We start from the raw sequence: 22,566 nt of genomic DNA, 5'->3' as shown, positions 1-22,566 counted from the left end.
ACGCTCGAAGCCATCTAAATGATGATGGTTACCGACCATAATCCCCCTAAGCGCTATCGGAGTATATTTTCGATCTGGGTTCTGTTTTTGCTCATTTTCGTCCAATTCTCATCTCTTGAAGTGTATGGAGTTTGAAAAGTATTTTGGCAGTACCAACCACACCCTGTATATACTATGTATGGGCAGCATAGATGTAACTTTATATATACATACATACATACATGTAGTGGAGCCGCTGACTATTTTAAAAGGGTTTTAGATGTTTTTGTTATTCTGCTGCTTTTTTTGTGACGTTTAATGAGCCACAAAGGGATAAGTTCACCCTTTAGTTGTTCGTGAGTAAATTCCTGCGGGCGCGACCAGCCAACGGCCAAAGAACGAACTATAATGGCACCTTTAAGGGCATATATAGAGTTTTTCATTAAGACCGCCTCTATGGCTATGGCCAGGCAACAAAAACTTTTATACATCATTCATTTGCTTTTTACACGAGACGTTTCCCATTTGGCATTGTTTTCACATTTCATATATTTTTGCTGCTTCTTATCTGTGCTGTGTGTGCAATTGTCTAAAGATATTTATTCACCTGTCACTTGTCACATTACTCCACACGACACAAATTCACTCACAAAAAATAACGCCCCCAAACATCGTGTGTGGGTGTCAAGTGTGCAAATGTGGTGTTTGTTATGTGTATCAATTCGTCGTATCTACGATACCCCATCTAACTTTTTTCCAACGAAATTTCCCAACAATCGTCTATATGTCAAAAAGTTTGTTGGCAACAAATTGCTTCAGACAAAGAAATATCTGACACTCTGGTTACCCTGTAACACTTCAATGATGACATTTAAACGTGGTGCGTTCGCGTTGTGAATTAAAATGTTGTTCATAGGAAAAAATAGACCTACCTATGATGTAAAAATGTATTTTTCGTTTGTTGTTGTGAAACTTTCATTATATAAAAAAAAGTATTATCGCTTAGAGCGGGTCATTTGGAGCAACCGGAAGATGTGACAGTCAATCAAAAAGTCACGCGCACATAGCATAGCTTGCATAGACGGCCAGACTTTTTTCTTTAAATTTGTATATAAAACATTTATAAAGAGACCGAGAGTTGAAAAAGGGAATTTTTAATTTCCTTCGTTGTTGAATAATTCATAAGTTCTCTTTCAGTGTTATCGTAAAGTCGTCATCGTCATCGTCTTCGTCGACGTTGTTGTGCGTCGTCGTATAGTCATTGGTATGGGCATTCGGTATTGTATTGTAATCGTGGGCCGGTTAGGTTAGCTCATGCAGAAGAAGAGAAATTTGTATGCACATAACTAAGTGAAGAAAAGTGAGATTTTGTATTTTTTGTTGGATATACAAATAAATAAATAAAAATGTATAATTAAAGGAAAAGAAAAATTCCATCGTGTAAATGTTTTTTTTTTTTGGATATTGATATTTTTCCATATATTTATCCTCAATAGAGAAATTACATAACAAATGTTGATTTTAATTTTAAAAAGTGTCGATTTAACGAGTTTTTATATTTAAATAAAATGTAAAATAATTTTAAAATTATTCTATGAACTAATGAATCTCAGTAAAATGTAAAACCTAGTGACTTAAGAAAATTCCAGAAGTTGACAGGTTTACAAACAAGTCAAAATCCACACAACATTATTATTCAATACAGCGGCTTTTTCTTGATCTGTACAAACGAACAGAATTATTCAACATTGACATAGATGACATTTATCAACTAATGCAGAGTTGACATCTTTCACAAAATGTAAATAATAAATATTTAAGGCACGAAAGCAACTACAGAAGTTTTAATGGCTGTACTTACATTTCCATTCAATGAATTTGGCAAATTGGAAATTCATGCGAAATTGTTATAAGTTTCAAAGAAAGTGATTTAGTCGCGTGTTGAGCAACATATTGATGCATGACCACGCCATCCACACCACCAGCCAGTGCATACGTGTCTCATCAAAACTGAGAAGCTAAATTGTTTAAAATGAGTTAAGCACCTGGATTTGTCATCAAAGTTTTAATTTTACAGTTGACAAATGCTTTAGAACACTGAATGCATATTAATACGAGTGAAAGAGACATAAATGGCACCATGAATTAAAGTTTTTGCCCACCAACAAAGAACAATGCCAACAAAAAAACAACTATCATTAGACATTATTGTTCATCCAAGTGGTCATTTTGTATGAATCATTCATTTGATTCATAGGTTCATTTTGTGAAAGATGACAACTATATCGCTTCGAGTTTGCGTTTAGTTGGTTGAGTTCTATTACAACCACATCTACTACATTATTCCAGTAAAAGCAAAAGTTTATTATGAACTTAAATTTTCAATCTTGTTTTGAAATAGGCAAATAAGGATGAATTTTTAATCTAATAATTCGCAAGTATAACCGGCTTGAGTGTGGCTTACATTGTATTATTTTTCCCAATGAATCCGCGCCTGCCTGTGTGTCCGGTGAAATAAGCTTTAACTAAGCCTTAGTTTATTAAAAAATATTGAAAACAAAAAAAATAAAGTAGACATTCTTGTTGTGAACAGAGCATAACAATGAACATTGTGCAACATATAATTAAATTAACTTATTTAGTAACTGGTGTGACCTTTTCAATTATAAAATTTTCAATGTTAAATTATATTGTTAATGTTCATAATAAAAGCGTGTTGAACAACATGTTTAACAAAATTTTAACCTGATATTCACAAAATGCCTAACTTATTGCATTAAAAGTATTTTGTTTCAGTTTTTGGTTGATGTTTAGGCTTAGTGTAACATGATATTTCAACTAAATACCAATTTAACATAACGTTTTATTTAAACACGTCTTGTATATAGACAGATATAAATTCTCTTTTACCAGATATATGTATATGTGTACACAATACACATGCACATATTTGTACATAATATAGTGATTAGGTATACTAAAACGTCCCACACATCACGTAACAAAACTGGGAGTGTCAATAATGTACATATTTTCATCATAAGAAAACCCAAAAGACAGTTCATATCGAAAGTAAATAAATTATGGCGAAATAATCTTTTTTAAAATGAAAATTTTATTCAGTTTTATCACTTCGATATTAATAAAAGATTAGAGCTTTTCGAAATGAAATGCAGATCTGAAAACAAAAACAGAGCTAAATTTAACAACATTAAAATATACAAAACAGTTAATGTTAATTTTTGTTTGCAGTATATTTGAACACATCCTTTAGCTGTGTTCAGTGACGCTGTGCTGGACTGTTCCAGACAGAAAAGTACAGCTCTTTGCTGTTCATTGAGGTTTTTTCTGTGCTGAACTGTTCTACTTTCCAGTTCATTGACAAACCTAGATCAGTTTAGATAAGAATTTTCTGTTCTTACTTTTAAGTCAGATCAGGTTAGAACAGACTCGTGAGAAATGTCAAAATCGAAGTTGTCATTTTTTTGTTTACGTTTTGATTTGGTTGTGCTTTGTGTTTTTTTTTCGTGATTTAAACAAATTAAAATAAAGTTATTTTGCCAATTTGTTTAATGAAATAATTATAAAATAAATTGAAAAAAAAATGCATCATCTGAAGAGGAATCCGACGAAAAATCACTTTCGGTGTTTGAACAACTAACATTTTCATTAAGTATTATCTTAGCAATCACTTGACTTTCCATTTCAATAATTTTTAATAATATTTTTCACAGTAAAAACACAAAAAATAAAAAAAATTTGCGAGAAACGAAAAATTTACACAATTTGTAATTTTGTGTGTTTTTTTGTTGACAACTGACGTTTAACTGACTGTTCTAACTTGATCTGACGAAACTGTGTTGTCCTGTGCTGTTCTGATCTAGACAAAACGTCGGTGAACACAACTTTTGTTAAAGAAGTTTTCGACGATCTTAAAGAACATTGCTATTTTCCGGCTTTGATTAATTTAAATTGACGTTTGTCGCAATATCTCAACGAACGAACTAAATTTCCAACTTTAACTTAAAAGATAGAACTCAATTTAATAACATTAAAATATACAGAAAATTGTATTTAAATTTTTTGTTAAAAGTACATTTGATCACATCTTTTCTTTAGGATATTTTCCATAATTTAAAAGAACGTTGCTAGTTTCTAGTTTTATTTATTGCAGTTGACATTTGTTGCCATATCTCAATTAACGCACTACATTTCCATCCATCTTTTTTACGAAATAGGATTTTACCACAGACTAAAAATAACATTAATATTCAAAGGGCAATTTATAATTTCCATAGAACAATTGTTTTAAAGAAGGATGAAATTATTTGACGCCATATTTGCTTTGTGAACTGTCAGCTTAAGAAAGAAAAAAAGCACTGAAGTCGTTACTTTGTTGAAGTTACATATTTTTGTTTATTTTTAAAAAATTGAATCTTTTGTGAAATATTCATCTATGATAAGAAATTAAATAATTTAGTAAAGTTTATAGAATATGGTAAATAATGAATAAAAATGACATTAATAGATGCATATGTATTCATTATTTAATTCCTTGGGCACATGTTTTTTGACAAATGAAACACTAGATAAATTAAAGCGACTGAGCGAGAGAGAAAGAAAGAAATGAACAAACTCTGACAGATCTCCATCAATGAAATAAAATTGCAGTCTATACCTACAAGAAAAGAAATAACTAATAATCAAAAGATGACAGTATGCCTTTAGTAGATTATGTCAAGTATTTTTGTTTTGGTTTTCGTTTATTTGCTTTGCTATTTAAGAAAACTAGGTCAGAATAAATCAATTTGAGAAGAAAATAAGACATTCTCAAAGCTTAGTATATTAGCCAAGTAAATCAATATACCAATTAGTTGTGAAAAAATATGAAGACAAAATAAAAGGGAAAACTTAAAACTGATGGCATGAAAGTTGGTCTTTGTACAAAAAAAAATATTTTGCTGAAATGAACGAAAAAACGAAGGCATGTGTTTAAACCCTCAAAACAATAATTCGAGTACCATATTATTAAATTCTCTTTGTTTATGGCTTAAGTGGGTACATTAATAAGTAAATATGTATATAATATGATAAAGAAACATTTTAATTATAAGTTTGCCGTTCTTCTATTCATAGATTTTTACAAAAGAAAACATCCTAAGGTCTTACGCACATTTTACATAAATATTTCCAAAGAGTATTTCAACTAATTATAATTTTATGCTCATCAAATTACAGTACGTAATTAGTTGGTTTCCGTTGGCTTCAAGAACTTATGATATTCAACCCTGGCATAGAAAGAAAATCGAAGACGACACATTTTACCGGAAGAGGGTATTGTAGAAAATTTAATAATACTTTAAACCGTTTCGTAAATATGTGTTGCATATGGCTGCCATTTTGAATGAATATTTTTCTTTGGGGAAGCATTTTACGCTTTGAAATGTTTCTTTAAACGATATGATGTCTATAGCTAAAATACGGATACACTTTAAAACATTAAGGTCTTTTATTAAAATTGAAAGGTTTATCACCTTTTCTAACTTATCTGAGTTTTTACAGTTTTTAACATTAAAGCTCTTTAACAATTTAAAAATGTGTGCCTAATTTTACAGTCTCTTTTTAACTATGAAATGTGAAGTGAGATAACTATTAAGAAACGTCAAAATAAATAGCATTAAGATCCCATCAATGTCAATACCGTCTTATATAATTTAACGTTAGATGTTAAGGTAAGCAACGTATTAAAATTCAATATAACACACGATTAACAGATATTTCAAGGGTGGCCTTAAATACATTTGACGTCATTCAGTTAGGAAAAATATAAAGTAATATTTTTATTTAGGTAACATACTGATTTTTCTCCATGACGCAAAGCTTTTACATGGAAGTTGTCTTTTTATTAAAAGTCCCCTACTTTTGACATTTAGAAGTAATTTTCTTAAGAAAAACATGTTGAATCATCATTTTTTAATAAGAACTAGGTAGGTGCTTATACTTCATCGCAAATAATTCAGAATTCTTTTCCTTTGAACAGTTTAATAACCTTTTAGTTGCTGTAGCTAATACATTTATAATGTCTTGTTGCTGTCGTCATCAGAAGACGTTTATACAATAAATGCTTGGTTTTTATATATTTTTGTTTGTGAAGAAAAATGATACGTAACATACACGTGATAACGTATTGAAATACTGTATTAGATCGAGTGAGTGAGGTACTCAAAGTGTGTAGAACTCGAAATTACGACTTCTTTATAAGCAAGCTTTTTCATTCGAAATTCATCCGAAGAATAAGGAAGAATATGTGTGGATTTACGAGTAGATCATAGCAGTAAAGTTACATGCATAATTATATTTAAATCAACTGAGGACAATTATTAACTTGACTTTAGTAACTTAGATTTATATATATATATAAAGGGTGTTCTTTCAGACGTGTGATTTGCAAGAAGAAATATACCGCATTTAATTTGATTTTATAGGTAAGAATTAAGCCTTATTTTAAATTGAAGGGTTTGACTTTATGCTTTAAACACTTTTTCAATTTTCAAACACTTAATGTCAGCATGAAACACCGAATATATTCTCTCCAACTCCACAAAATTGCACAATTTACAATATTTGTTTAGATTATAAAAGTGACAGCTGTCAAAAAGACCAACTCCAAAAAAGTACTCCCGATTAAAAACCACGCGTCTAGAAAAATCGCCCGTTACAAACGAGTTTTTGGTTTACTTTTACGAAAAATCCCATGTATACAAAAAAACTAAAACTATTATTATATAACGGAAGTGCATAAAAGTCCCCAAAAAAACCCTTATTTAAATTTAATTTTTCACACAACGAAGTTTAAAAAAGATGATTTTTAAAAGTATACAATAAATTTGCAACACTGTATAAGAGAAAAATACATCACATCCGGTTGACCATTATAATAAGAGAAGAAAAAACTTAATTAACGACTGCACTGTTGATAAAAATACACAAAATTTCCTGTAATACCTTTTTTTCATTTAAGGACCAGTGGCGTCGACTGTTTTATTTTAGTAACTTTATATTATATTTTAAAAGGGATCGATTTTACAAACATACATTAGTGCCAGAAAAATTCATGCATTTAAAATGCCAAAATGCCATCGCAAGTTTTTTTCTGATCCAATGACGTCTGTCATAAGCTTAACAAATATTTTAATGAACATTAAAAGTTTATTATGTATTATAATTAATACAAAATTGACAAAGTACTTTTATAAGTTAAAAACTGAACAAATGACAATTGTTTTTGATGTATCCTTTGTTTTTAAAACATTGAATGACATTTAATTTTGATTCTTGACTTCAGCCATTGCAACCACAATTCCACCAATTTTTGTCATATGAAATTTAACGAAACCCTGTTTTTTTTATGTTTGCTTTATCAGAGAAACGACAGCCCTGATATTTCGATACTTTTTCAACAACAACGTTAATTTTTGTTTATTCTTTCACTTATTATGAAACCTAAATCCTTTAAAACTTTCAGTATACACAATTTTGTGTTTGTTGCTTTATGAATTATTAACAACGCGCAGCGAACTAGGTATACACATAATATTTTAAGAAGCACCCTTAAGCAATCTTTTTAAGGATTTTTCTTTTTTAATTTATTTTGCGTTTCCTTTTTTTTTTAAAGAGCCATTATCTTAAAATGCAGTTCGACCTCGTTTGTGTATGTAACATTATCATCTGGGAGTTTTGATAAAATGATGAGGGAGGAATTGGCAGTGTGGCATAGAGGGCCAGAAGATGAAGCTTGCAACATATTTAATGTATGGTATACACATTTTATGAAGTTTTCATTAATTTTACGAGTTCATGTAGTTTTTATCTTTGTTTTTTGTTTTGTTTTGTTTTTGCTGAAAGAAAGACATTTTTGAAGAAGCAAACCCTCCGGAGACTGGTGCTGATGGCAACGGACATAAAGGTCTCTTAATCAGCAACTCAGTCGTTGTAGTTGTCGCCTTCATTATCATCATCATTGCTTTTGCCATACGAGTTTATCATAAGGAAACACAAGACGCACAACAATCCAAAAGCCATATTGCTTTGCTCATCTCCGACGACGACGAACGACGAAGACGATGATCATAATGATGATGATGACGACAACAATATAATGCATTTCTTCACTGCTTCTTCCTTAGAACGGGAATACCTACCTACCTATAGGGAGATATATGTACTCCTTCCGAGAGCTCAAGGCAACATTCATATCTTAAGTAACAAACTTGAGGTGGTGGTAGGAAGGTACTTGTTCCTATCGACGAGCACCGACGATACAAGAACCAGAGCACAGGAGAAGGAAAATTACCAACGAGTTCAGTTCAGTTCAACGATAAGAGTAGTTAACCAAATCGCTGGGTAAAGATTCTTAAGGGACATGGAATGAGCGTTTATGGTTCTTTTTCCCAGAAGTTCTAGATTTTTTTTTATTTCTTAATATTTTCCAACTGCGCACATCGCGAAGTTAGTTCCTTTTTAACACACAAGCACACACAAACCTATACACACTTTATGTAATCGTTTTCAATATGGTTTGTGATGATGGTATGATGATGATGAAGCAGAAGCAGAAGCAGAAGGAGCTCCATAAGTGTTATGACAGGAAAGTCTCAACAGCAGCGAACAAGATTCGTGACAAAGTTGCAATTGGTTGAAGTTTATTTTTTCTTTGTTTTTTACTTTTAAACTTTGAAATGGGAAACTATTCATAAGCTATAATCGATAAGCTCCGTCAATCCTGCAATCAGCTTTTGATTGATTGAATATTGAACAAACTTTATTGATTCTGCTTTACGAAAACAAGATGGAATTTTTAGATTTGATTAAGAGAACGAATCGTCCTTGTAAATGATTTACATTTTAAGACTGCGCTAATTTTGAACTATAAATATATGAAAATCTTATTTTATTCACAAACTTCCTTCTAGTGGAAGTAATTCGGCTGAATTAACTTTCGCTATAATTGAATTGAACAATGCTGAATAGCTGAATGAAGTTATTGCTGTAAAGTTTCATCTTTGTCGAATAGGGACGAGATATCTCAAAATTTCGACTATAATCCAATTTGAAACAACTCATCACTATTCTAGTTTACTATATTTTTCTGTATTTTGTAGGAACCTTTACAAATGAGTGCATAAGCTGAATAGCTGAATTGGTGTGAAAGTAAGTATACCCAATTGAAATTTACTATTTCTTCAAAAAATACCTATGCTGTATAGCTCAATGAACTTTCATGTTAGGCGATATTCTGCAGAGAAAAAGGTATTGCTTGCGTTTGTTTGTTGCTTGGCTCATTCACAAGACCCATCAATATGCTATACGCTGACGAACCTCAATTTCCATTCAAATTGAGCTGAATTGCTGATTTAACTTTCTGCTCGAATTACTCAAAATGGTGCCAGAGAGATGTATAGATGCGGTGTATGCCCTGGGGAGTAAATGTACGTAGAAGGTTTTTCATGTTAATTTACTTCTACTTCATCAATATAAGGTAGGAACCTTACCCAACTACCCTTCACTTTTTGACAAATTCAATGTTTTCTTCTGCCATACCTATCCCAGAGCTAAAAAGTAAAAACAAACAAAAATTGCAGAGTATACAGAAAACCCAATCAACGTCAACACATCTCGTCACACTACAAAAATAATGTGTATCGTATTTTGAGTCTGTGTATTGCATGTACGTATTTAAATGTGTGTGTATTTCGAGTTGAGTTTGAGTTGAAAATCAAAAAGATTGGAACATACACAGTTCGTAGTCGCCATCCTTCCTTCGTTCATTGCCTCTTATGTTGACTAAAACAAAAACATATGGCCGATATGTAACAAAACAACCATCCAAGAAAAAGGAGAAACGAAGAAGACTCCATTGGAGTTTTAAAAATACCTTGAATAAGAAAATAAGTCGTGACGAAAAGGAAAAACCAAAGTCGATATAAAAACAAAACCCGATGAACGAGTGGGAAATGAAAAACCAACAGAAGAAAAAAAACAAAAAAAAAACAACGAACAAACAATAACAACAGGGGGCATTGCTTTACTATCGCTATGCTTATGGTACATCGTACACACAAGAGGGATGATGATTGGCATGGCAATCCCCCCCAAGGAAAGAGAACAAGAAAAAAAAGGAGTAAATGAAGACTTTTCATACCTGTCTATATGTACAATTCTTAGGTGTTTGTTTGATGTTCGTACGTTCCATACGGCATATGGTACGTGAACTAGATAGGTACTTATGGATGCCATTGCGTTGCGTTGGCTCTAAAAGCCCTTAATGTTTACACTGACATTTCATTGAAGTTGCATTGGTTTAAAGGGAAGGATTATGTCAAGAGCGGATTTGAAATCTTACGGTAGGTACGCGTAGAATAGAATTTAAATGAAAACATATTGTAACAGTTCTTATTGTTGTCCAAATAGGTATCTGTCAAAATGAAACGAGCCGAAAAGTTTAGAACCAATGAGTTTCAACTAAAAATGACATAAAATGAGCTGTCAACTAGTTTGTTTGACATTAATAGGATTTTCCTTGGGTAAAAATTCAAATTATCGTCAAATCTTGATTTTTTTCTTGGTGCAAGGAACATGCTTAGAAGTGTTTATTTTTTGTCATTCTATAAGTACAACTTTGTTAACACTTGCAACGTGTTTACGAGTGCAGTAGAGCTGTCAAAATTTGTATAATTGTATAAATACTAGTCGAAAGAAAAATCCAGACCAATTTATTTTGCCCCATGTAATGCAACTACATAATGTATATGGGAAATTTCTGTTTTGACACATCTGATCAAAAAATAAATTGATTTATTTTCCCTATATAAAACCCCTCAATTGTAAATCAATTTGGTTCCGTTTCAACATAACGAAAAACTATTCATCTTATCCAATTTGATATTGCATCAAACAGAAAAATATACTAATATAAAATTTGTCAATAACAAAAGCGAGTTGACATACTTTGGGGTTCTGACGGAAAGACTCAAATTTGTAATAAACTCGTTTTATTTATTGCACTTAATTTAATTTTTAAATAAATAACTAAAGTTATTTATTGCACTTAATTTAATTTAATTTAATTAATTTAATAATTGACATGACGTTTTTAAACAAATTCTATTAATGTACAGTTACCCCAAAATTGAGTGTACAGTGTTAACTCATATGAATATAAAAAACTGGTTACTTTTATGATTATCAGTAACATTTTACTTCCAACAAAATAAGGATACTAAAAAATGGTTGCTTTAGAGAGCCAGAAACCAGATCAAGACAGAATCCCAGCCTCCAGACGAAGCGAAAGCTCAACGAAGATCCTTGATATTTGGGAAAATATGCCACCGTCTTTCACAAAAAACTTAATCGAATCGATGCTGCAGCGATTGCAGGCTGGGTAACGGTAAAGTTGACGGGTCAAAACATTAATCTTCCAAATTTTACCACACTTTAAAATTTCTTCTTGTTTTGATCTTCAAGTGTACGCTTAATTTTGTGACATGTACATTTTTAATTGTTACATATTTTTTTTATTGTTTTTATAGTTAATTTCTTTTATTTAAATGATATAAAATTCAAAGTAGAAGTAGTTGAAAAAAATGTAGCAAACACATTTTATTGTTAAAGTATTTTCAGAATAACTGTATGTGTAAATAATCATTGGCACTTTTTATTGGTTTAACTTATGACATTTTCGAAAATGACACTTTCTCTTGAATTTTCAGTTGCGAAATCGAATCTTATTTCACTGATACAAACCTACACAACTTAGGAATCGAAAATATCTGTTCGTTCGGATCTAAAGCTCTATTTTACTTTTTATTCTTTAGGATTATCAAAAAACAGTGTCAGTGATGCGTTCAGCAATTAAAGAAAATGAGTGCGTTCAGTTCTTAAAATGTTCAAGTCAAACGTAAGTTACATAGAATATAATTGGTTGGACAACAGTGTTACCAGGTTAATAGTAATATTTGACAAAGTTGAGATCTTTGGATATATGGATCTATGGATAACCGGATAGCCCCGAATATTAGTTTCGGTAAAAGCTAAATAAATAAATATTGGGGGCGTAGAGTGAAACGGTACCTATAAGAAATGATATAGAAGATGCGAAAATATAGATACATACTGTGCCATGAAGAAAGCATAATATAAACAAAACGAACAAAACACTCGGCATAATAACAAATGCTTATGCATGGAATTTTGTCTTTACACATTCTTCTTCGTGTTATGAGTATAGGTACCTAGATATTTCCCTTTTCTCTTCTTCGATGTTTTCTCTTTTGCTATACTCCTACTATTCCTCCATTTCTTTTTTCTTTCATCAGTTTTTGTATTTCTATTTCTGCTCAATCTCTCAATTTCATTTTGAGGGCCGTTGGGTTGTTGAGTTTAAATTTAACAAAAGTGTAGGAAGGCATCATCTGTATCTGGAACTGTGGGCAGATTGTGTGGGGATGTATACGGTACGGAGTAAACCTATTCTACTCCTTTGATAATCCAAAAGGACTATCCTATGATATTCTCCCCATGGAACATATAAAGTATAATGTAATTGTAACCATTTTCTGATTTGCCATCTCACTTCTACTTATCCTTTTCGATAAAATTGGCTTAATTTTGAGCTTCCTTTAGCAGTGTCTCACTTTACACACTTGACGTCGAGTTGCTTCGCGTCGTCTTCGTCAGTAAGGATACGAGTAAATCGATGTGAATATAGAAAGTTGGAACAGCTTCTTTTTCAAATATAAGGATATAGAAAAAAAATGCTAACCGACGAACCAGGGATGGATAGATAGGATCGGGAAGTAGGTACACTTGGTATATTTATTTCTAAATTAAATGCACTGTATTCAATGGTATAGATATATTTATGTTTGGAAGTATCTCTACTCGTACATATTCAATTCATACGTTTAGGTATCTAATTTTATGAAGATGTTAAAACGGGGTGTTTTTCAAACGCAAAGACTCAAGACGAAACTGTAGCTATACCTACGTATTGTGTGGAATGAGGCTAAGGGGTTCATATGGGATACTTTTGGGTTGTGACACTGTTGGTTGGATACACTATTGTCACATTAATCAAGCTCTATAAGCCTTCCAAGCTTATGGTTTTCTTGTTTTTCGTAATTGTTATGGAAGCAGAAAATACAAACCTCATATATACATACTTAGTTGGATACTACACCAAAACTAAAACCACCTTCTCACACACACAAAATATGAGTTGCTTTGCATAAAATGTGTTAAAGGAACAAAGGATTCATACAAATGAATATAGGTTCATATATAGTACCTTCATACATGGCTTAATTCAACAATGTCTAACCATTCATTAATTTGTATTAAAAGTTGGCACGACTTTTTAAGACCTTTCTTCCTCCATTTATTTATGAGAATGCATTTTGTGTAGGGAGGTACAAATGTCTTATTTTGGAAATTATTGTTTTTGAAACTAAAGGATTGGAACTAAAAATACATATAACCCAACCAATTTGAATATGACAGCCGATAAACAACAGTTAAAGTCAATTTGATTCAGACAAAGACGCTGGGGTGCGACCGAAACTGATAACTTACAAAATATTAATATCATTTTGTGTAAGATATAGAAAATGAGTTTAAGTCAAAATCTTTCTTTATTCAAGAGATATTTTATTTCAAAATCAATGTTTACCAATTTTTAGTAGTATTTTGTTATGTTTTTGAAAAAGTAACTGCCAATCGAATTTTTTCTAATAATTTAACCAAATTAAAAAAAAGTCATAAAATGGTTACTTTAACGAAGCAATTTGCTAAGCCAAAATGACATCTGTCAGTTAATCTTATGATTTCCACTAACTGTCACTGTTTTGGACCTGTTCGAATGCCCGGTTTGTAATAAAAGGGAATTAGTTTTTTTTAAGTTAGCAAAACGAAAAGAAAGCTTAAAAATAAAAGGTTTATTATATTATTATAGGTTGCATACAACTTTACGCTAGTTCTCTCCAAGAAGATATTAGTTTGGAGCCAAGATATTTCAGTCGAAAATCTATTTTTACCAACTTTTAGTAGAATTGTCGGTATCTCTCTTAAAACCTTGAAACGTCAATGAATGTCAACATGTTTAATTCGACAAATCACACCGATTACAATATCGGGAAGTTAAAAAAAAAACTAGTATGGAGTCAAAATAATTTAAAATTTTATATAAATTTTGTATAAATTAATTTAATTTTTAATAAATATTATAATAAACTCTACTCTACAGTTTTCATTGGATTTTGCTGTTTTGTATTTTTGTTGATTTTCTACCTGAACGTGGGTGGTTAAAGGTTAATACAAATGAACTCATATTAAAACTTTAACAGATCATTTTATGAATCTATTAACGAAAAGTGACAGCAAGCATTTTGTGAACCATGTTTGATGTTCATAAAACAAAAGCCAATATTCTTATATAGTAAAGAAGAAGAAAGAAAAGTAAGTAAAAATATGGAAAATTTGACATTCTAATTTTAAGTCAAATGTTTTAGTAAAATTCACCATTCACTTCTGTAAAGTCAAATTCAGTGTCATCAACATAAAAATGTAATCAGGGTGTAACTATTGAAAATGTCTCAACCACGTCAAATGTAAATTTAAAACAAATATTTAATTTAAACTAAAACTATTATGTCAAAAGATGAGTCATAAAAAACACATCATCTAAGTAGTCAACTTTTAAATATTTTATACACATACATATGTATGTACAAAAAACAATCACTTTAAATTTTTTTCTTAATTAAGGCTTTCAACATTTTGCTGATCAAATCGTTACTAGTATAGCTTCAACTATTAAAGTAGTTTTGTTGCTTATATGTAGATGCATATATTATTTAGATTTTAAATTTTTACTATTTACAAATCACTTTTTACCATATCTTAATGGAGATTGTTGAGTTTACTTTAATGACATTTTATTTATTTGTTGATAATAGATCTTGAGTAACATCATCATTAAATAAGATTTGTTCATGATTTTTTGTTGTATTAAAAACTTCCTGAACAATATGTTTTGATCGTGAATAATCTCTAACAACTCTAATTTTATAATTCAAAGTTAACTGGGTTTCAAAGTTTGAAAAAATATTGAATCATCGATAAAAAAAAAACGTATGTACATAATAACTAGTAATAAACTTTTAAAAATAAAATAATTTTAATTACATAGTTAAAAATTGTAAAAGGTCAAACGTTAATCAAATAAAAATTGTTCAATTAGAACATTGAATATTTAATTAAAAATAACGCTATTTATTTTCATTACATTTCTGTTAATAACTCATGAATTTTGTAGTAAAATTTATTTCGTATAGGTACATCATTTTTTCACTCATGATGCTTAATAAGTCAAGATTTTATTACGTGAATTTGACAGTTATATGCGTTTATTGATGTTTAGCAGCTTTATTTCAAAACTGTCGGTAAGTAGACAATTCACTTATTTTGTCACTCAATTGCATAATATTTTCGTTCAGTTCTGACATTAGCTTGTCTATTATGTAAAGATGTGTTTGGACCTTAATATTGTTCATCCATATGTAAATTGAATGATTGTATTCAATACGAAATGGAGATTTGTAGGTAAGTTCGATTAGGAATTGGAAACGTTATAAAGGTATAACGGTAAAAATGGGTAAGTTGCTAGGTATAGGTTCTTACCAGCTGTGTAAGTGGAAGCTTAGTGTCAATAGCATATGACTACCATATAAATATGTGTTTGGATTTTAATATTATTCATCCATATGCCAAATTGAAAAATTGTATTTTACACAAAATGGAGATTTGAAGGTAAGTTCGATTTGCAATTGTTTATGGCTCAAACGAAGACCACTATAACACCTATGATTATGACAGCTTTACCAACTATGTAAGTGGATGCCAACTGTCAAAAATATTTGACATTAATTCAAAATAAGTTCAATTCATGATAAGAACTTATCTCAATCGTAAACCAATATGAACATATCTTGGTAGGTACCTACTTGTACCCCTGAGAAAAATAAATGTTCAATCAAAAAAATTTGAAAATACGCCCATAGGTAGATATTTAAAAGCATACATAAATTCACTTTAGGTACATATTTTACGCACTAAGCCGAACAATGTTCATTTCGAAACGTATAGCTACCTCCGTTCCATAGTAGATAAGCATGAATATATAAAATTATTATAATAATTTTTCTAATCAAATTTATAATCTCACCAATACCTTTACACAAAACAAAAATTGAATTCCCCTAAAGCGGGGGAGAGAAAAAATATTGATAAGCAACTAAACTGGATTGAAATCGGTTTTGTTGAAAATGCAATCAGCTGCAGCAATAGGAGTAAAAGCAAAAACAAACTTACCTAGCTAGATAGGTAACGTAGGTAGATAAATACGCATGTAGATAGTAGAAGAAGAAAGAAACATAAAAAGTTAGAGGACGACTACAAAAGTATATACATGTACATATGTATGTATGTATATGTATATAAAAATATTATAAAATGTTTGGGGCCATCTACTTTTTTATTTTAACTCAGTGTCGGTATTATAGAGCTATGCAAAAGCAGATGGAGAAGCAGATACACGCAGCCAGCACAATCAACCCATCTATTTTCCATTTCCATTCTATCGCCTGACGTTTTTCAAACACACACACACAAAAGCACACTCGCACTGAAAAAACACATACAATCGAATGAGCAATTACAATTTTTGTTTATTATTTATTTATTATTGTTCAGCTCTTCTTCTTCTTGGAGGTAATTTTTTTCTTTTTGTTGCTTTTTGCCTTTCCTTCCTGTTCACTTGTTATTTGGTATAGAAAATAATAATAATACAGCTACAGTCAACCAGGCCTTTGTTTTTGTTGTCCTATCTCATACCCTTATTTTCTTTTATGAGAGGATTTCGAGTGGAAAATGAACGCAAACAATTACTCATTTCATCCCCCTTTTTCTGTGTACATTCACTACACGCAACGATGAAGCAAAAGCAAACGCAATTCTTGTACACATTGACATCCCGGTTATATAGAATTATAGACAAAACAACTAAGGAGGTTTAGTATTGCCAAGCTTAATTTTTTTAAGTTTATATTGGCAAAAAAATCTTTAATGGCTGTATGAATATAATGAATATTGTATGTATAACAAAATGGAAAATGATGCGATTTTCAACAATTTTGAAGTCAAAGTGATGAAATTTGTTTGAAGGTATAACAGTTTAGTAACGTCTTAACGTGTTCTGCTTTCAGGTTTTGAAAAGTATATTTAAATGATCGCGTTCGGTCGCGCCGACTGTGACAAATCGAATAGCAACAATGGACTCTTTTGAGGCAATGTGAAGTTTTGAATCAGGATTTGCCTCCTCTTTAGATCGTTAATATAGTAAGCCTAACCGGAAGGCCCAAATAGGTCTATTTTCTTTTTACGTGATGCTTTGACAGCTAACAACTGTATTGTCATTGGAATTTTGTTTCTTAATTTCAGAATCTGTGTGTAGCAGCACTGTTTTCCCCTAGATTGTTATATTTGTGAATAAAAATAAATAAATTGATTAATAGTGTTCCGAGTTTTGTAACTACACTCCGTTTTCTAATTCTTACATAGGTCGCACTTTATGACACATGATATCGTTAAGGCCGGTAAAAACCTTTTAAGCCTTAGGTTTAGCTTTTACAATTCTAGTTTTACCGTTTTTCAGCAAAAGATGTATGGTCCAATGAACGTCTAATTTTTTGTATTAAATTAAATTGTCAAAGAAGTCTTTATGTTTAAATCTCCTAAATAGCAAAAATATTAAAAGTGTATTGTCGATAAATCGAGCTGAATTACATTTGAAATTTTATAGCTAATGGAGTTATGCAAGGGCTTTTTCTGTGTTTAACCAAATTTTAACCAAAGTGTTGTATTATACGAATTTAAGAGTAACTCCTTAAAAGTATAATTAACAGAGAATGCCTATTAGTGGTAACACTTAAACGCACAACAAAACCGCAATACTTAACTTTTTCCAACATGAAACAAAATCAAATAGGATGAACCGCCAGCAAAGAATATCTACACAAGAAATACAAGAGAATGAGAGTAAACCACTCAAAAGTAAATTACAAAATGACAGCAAAATTGAGTTGGTTTTCATTTTCATCATGCATATTCATTGCATGGCACTTAACAAGCAAGTTTATTTATGTTTTTCTTTTTTCTTTCCTTTGATTCCCATTTGCATACAAAATGAATAGAAACACAAAATCAAAAAAAATAAAAAGAGTTAAAATCTACCTCTAGTCTTTTTACTCTACTGGTACACTGGTATCTCTGGTAAGCTGGCAAGCTGGGCACATGCTCAGTCATTAAAATAAAAAAAAAATTGATACAAGCTTCACAACCAAAATCAGCAAGCGTTTTTTTGTTTAATACTTTTATAGGTAAACCTACCTACATACTTTTATAGCGCTTGTCTCATTGTCTGGTTCTGGTTGGCGTTGGCTTGGTGGGGTATATGGTTTAGTGTTACTGCTGGGGCTGGCTGCTTCTGCTGCCTGCATATATTATAACTCTCTAATTGCAATTTGTGAGCGACAGTGGACTTTATGGAATAGAAATTCATCTACCTTCCAATTCCACTTCCAAACGACTCTTGCTTGAATTGTATGTATTTTATTTTTATCTGTACTGTGTAGTGTACGACTATGAAGAAAATGAAGCGCATTTTTAATGATAAGGGGGCTTTGATTAAATATTTAAATTATTTGCTGCTTTTTTGTTATTGTTGTTGATGAAGATGAATTCTTGTGAGCACAGCACAGATGATGATTGTCGGTATGTAAAATTTACAAATCGCGTAGGAAATAGGAGTTGCCAGTTGAAAATTTAATTTACTTTCGAAGATTTTTAAGTAAATGGGAATGAAAAGTTTTTCTAATTATGCATCTCTGTAAGAGAATCTAGAGATAATTGGCCAGTTTATACTTCTAAGATCCCAAAGATTTTCGTATTCTCAGATATTTGAATACAATTTCTGATACAAATGTCTTACTATTGTGTCAGAACTCTAAGAACTGAATTTTTATGATTTCATTTCTCAATAATTCTCTATCGTGCAGTTTGCAGACATGCAAAATTAATTTGATTGCTAAGTAAGAATGAATAGTGAATTGTGTTCATATTTCTGTTCTGTCAATCCGACTGAGATTATTAAAATAAATCTTAGAAAACATAAAATGGCCAAATCATTATGAAAAAAGCTTGGTTTTATTTTAAAGATAAACCAATTAAGTTTAAAGTTGACAAACAGAAATTACAATATGTCAAATAATACACAGTTTTAAGGATTAGGTAAGAAATACCAACTTATTTGCACTTCACTTAATTTTGCCAAAGGAATTTAGAGACAAATTGGACAGTTTGTATTTCTTAGATCTAATTATTTGCACTTAAAATCACAGAAAGTGTCAGAATATGACATTAACTTTAAAAACTTGGCTAGTAGATAAATTCTTCTCAATATTCAAAATTTATATGCATGTACCTAACTGGTTTACCTAAATTTGTCAAAATTATGAATTTTTACCACTTTTTAATTATGAAATAAACTCAAAATGTATGAGTTTCCTTATAACTACTTCATTTTGGGATCTATTTCCAATCCTTTGTAAAGGTAACTGCACTTTCATAGTGAGGAGAATGTGTTTTTAAAATACAATTTCTCATTTTAATTATTGTGAAAAGAAAATCGAGGGCAATCATTTCTTTTTTTAGTAACTTTTTGACATAATGTCTATTATAATTGACATTTAAAAAGGCCTGTTTGAGAACTTGAACTTTTTTAACAGTTTGACGCTACTTTCTATCAAAATCCAGGGACAAAATTGGTATGAATGCAAAATGACGTAAAGTACATTCTAACGCCATCTAAACAAGTACCTCGTACATCTTTGGTTATGTTAAAATAAAACTCCGAATGAAAACCTGTCATTTTTACACATTTTCCCTGTCAGCATTAATGTAGGTACGTATGCCTTCAAAAAATGTCTCAACCCAAAATCTTATTGCTATTATAAAAAAAATTGATTTAAGAGCTGGACATCGGTCACAGCTGGACACATAATATAAAATTTATAGTGTATGACTATAGAATATGGATGCAAAGGTTGAATTGAAGAGGTATTCATTTCTGGTAATACCCCTCTCAGCTCATACCTAACACAGGAGAAAAATAAATATACAAACAAACCCAACAATCAGCAAAAAAACCACTCCATATTGTGAATGTGAAGATGACAGAATAAAAATTTAAAAAAGGGAAAAAATGAGTGCAAAATTGACAACTTCCGCCGCTCCTTTTGCTTAGTTTACACCCTACACAACGATAAAAAAAACTCAAATTGTCAACCCTTTTCCTATATCTATCCTTTTCTTTTTCCTCAGATGGATGGAAGTGTAAGGAAAAGGAAGAAAACCTTTCTTTCACTCAGAACTTAGAACTCAAAACCGAACAGGACATAAAGATTAAAAAAAACACAAAATCATACAAAAATAATTACATTTTTCAAATTAAATAATAATTCCTCCCACCTTGTTAGCACTCGGTCTTCCACAATTTCGTATCTATTCTCTTTTTCATTTGCTTGGAGAGATGATGTTCGAGTTTGAGTAAAAAAGATCCATCAGCCAAAGGAAGGGAAGGGACAAATTGAACCCGAACGAATCCTTAAGATTCTCTACCGCACCACTATAAATCTCTATCTAATATTTCACTTTTTTCCAATTCTTTTATCTTTTTATTGCATTACACACTGCGCTGCGGGGTTTTATTTTAAACTTTTATTCTACTCTCACTTTTGAGCTTGTTTTATTTTTGTTGGAAATTCTTTTGTTGTGATGAAAAATATAAGAAAAGAAGACAATAGGTTTTTTTTTATATTCGCCTTCGACGAAGGTATACCAGATTTTCTGGTCTAGAAATTATAATTTTTCATACACGATACACACAAGCGAACGAAAAAACACAGTTAGAAAGACAAAATGTTCAAATAAACGAATAACATAAAATAAAACTTATTAAATTCACAAAAATTGAAGAAGAGAAAAAGCACTCAGGGGGGCAAATTATAAATTTTATTCACGAAGAAGAATTTCTGGACGAATGAACTACGACGGTCTCGCCCCGTCAACGAGACAGAAAAGTATGTGGAATTGGAATCGAATCGAGCCGAGCAGTGAAACAATTATTGTCGCTCGGTCCAACTGTGAAAAATTCACTTAAAACAATATTGATCCGAGTGGCAATATAAGAAGAGAGACAGTCCACTCAAAATCATATGAGAGCGAATGTATAAAACTATTGGAAATATACCCCACTCAATTCACACACACACTCCCACTTTACACCTTACAAAAATTGAGCGTGAACAGGAAGACACAACAAAAGATAATTCAATCACTCAATAACAAAACAAAATACAAGAAACACTCAACCGCATACACTTGTTATTTTTTTATGTTTTCCCTTTCATTCATATCCACTCACTTTAGAAACTCGCTCTCATACTCAACACACACACACCTACATTACACAATCTCGTCTCATCACCGCCGATAATTATTTTTTGTTTCACTCAAAAAGTGAGATAATACTTTTTTCCGATTGTTTTTATTTCTGTGCATAGAAAGACACCAAAAGAGAAAATGTAATTTAAAGGCGAGAAAACGAAAAACGAAACAAAATACACACCACACAAAGCTACACTTATATTTTTCTTTCTATCAAAGGGGAGCATAAATAAAGGCTTTTCGTTTCACTAAAAAAAAACACCCATTTATAGGGAAAACAACTTTTTTGATTGTGAATGTTTTCATTTCTGGAGGAGGTAGGTAATCTTTAGGTTCACTTTTAAATTGATTACACATTTAGGAAAAGTTAATTTAAACAAATGAAGAAAATATTTTTGAAAAAATTAGTTACACAAGCTAAAATTTACCTTGCTTGGTCACCTGCGCCTTCTAAACTTCTGATTTTCGTTTTGAGTGGACTTTTGTTCCATACACTCGCTGGCTGCTTGAACAATTTATTGAACGAAGAAAATTTACGAATACGATAAGTTCACAGTGGTCATTGAATGTGTCAAATTGAAAAATCATTGTGAATTGAAATGGTTCTTGTCTGTAATAAGTATGGCTGCTTTAAGGTGACTCCACAGTTCATTAAACTGGCTACAAAATGAATAAATATTATTATAGTTAAATTATTGTAAGTATATGAATCTTTTTAAACACAAAATTCTATCAAAAACTTAGTTAAGTTAAAATTTAGCAAAGAATCTTAACCGAATAGTTCGCAGCTGTAGCTAAAACTTAATAATATTGTTTCATAGCTTGCACTATTGAGCTGTCAAAATTAATCGGGCTGATAAGTTGCTCTAAGCATTTATTTCGAGCTAAATTTTGACAGATTTTGGAAGATCGTAACTAAAAAAAGGGGTATGGCGATGTTGAATATTTTAACAAAACTTGTTTCAATAG

The 22,566-nt window shown here is 31.0% G+C and overlaps 1 protein-coding gene across 7 annotated transcripts in view; it reads right to left on the bottom strand.

Annotated features, from left to right (window-relative positions):
* The window catches only part of LOC129939379 (myb-like protein I), a 104,443-nt gene extending 82,322 nt beyond the window's left edge, over positions 1-22,121 (bottom strand). For 2 of the 7 annotated variants that reach the window (XM_056047368.1, XM_056047371.1), the window contains exon 1: positions 20,620-21,261. The gene's annotated coding sequence lies outside the window, so the exon portion shown is untranslated. Of the gene's footprint in view, positions 1-20,588; positions 21,264-22,025 lie in introns of those variants that run through there. The other 5 variants (XM_056047370.1, XM_056047373.1, XM_056047374.1 and 2 more) reach the window with 5 other exon arrangements.
* Positions 22,122-22,566: the final 445 nt, after the last annotated feature.

Source organism: Eupeodes corollae, chromosome 1, assembly GCF_945859685.1.
Source record: "Eupeodes corollae chromosome 1, idEupCoro1.1, whole genome shotgun sequence".
NCBI lineage: Eukaryota > Metazoa > Arthropoda > Insecta > Diptera > Syrphidae > Eupeodes > Eupeodes corollae.
Note: the sequence above shows the minus strand (reverse complement) of the source record. Positions and strands in the feature narration are given on the sequence as shown.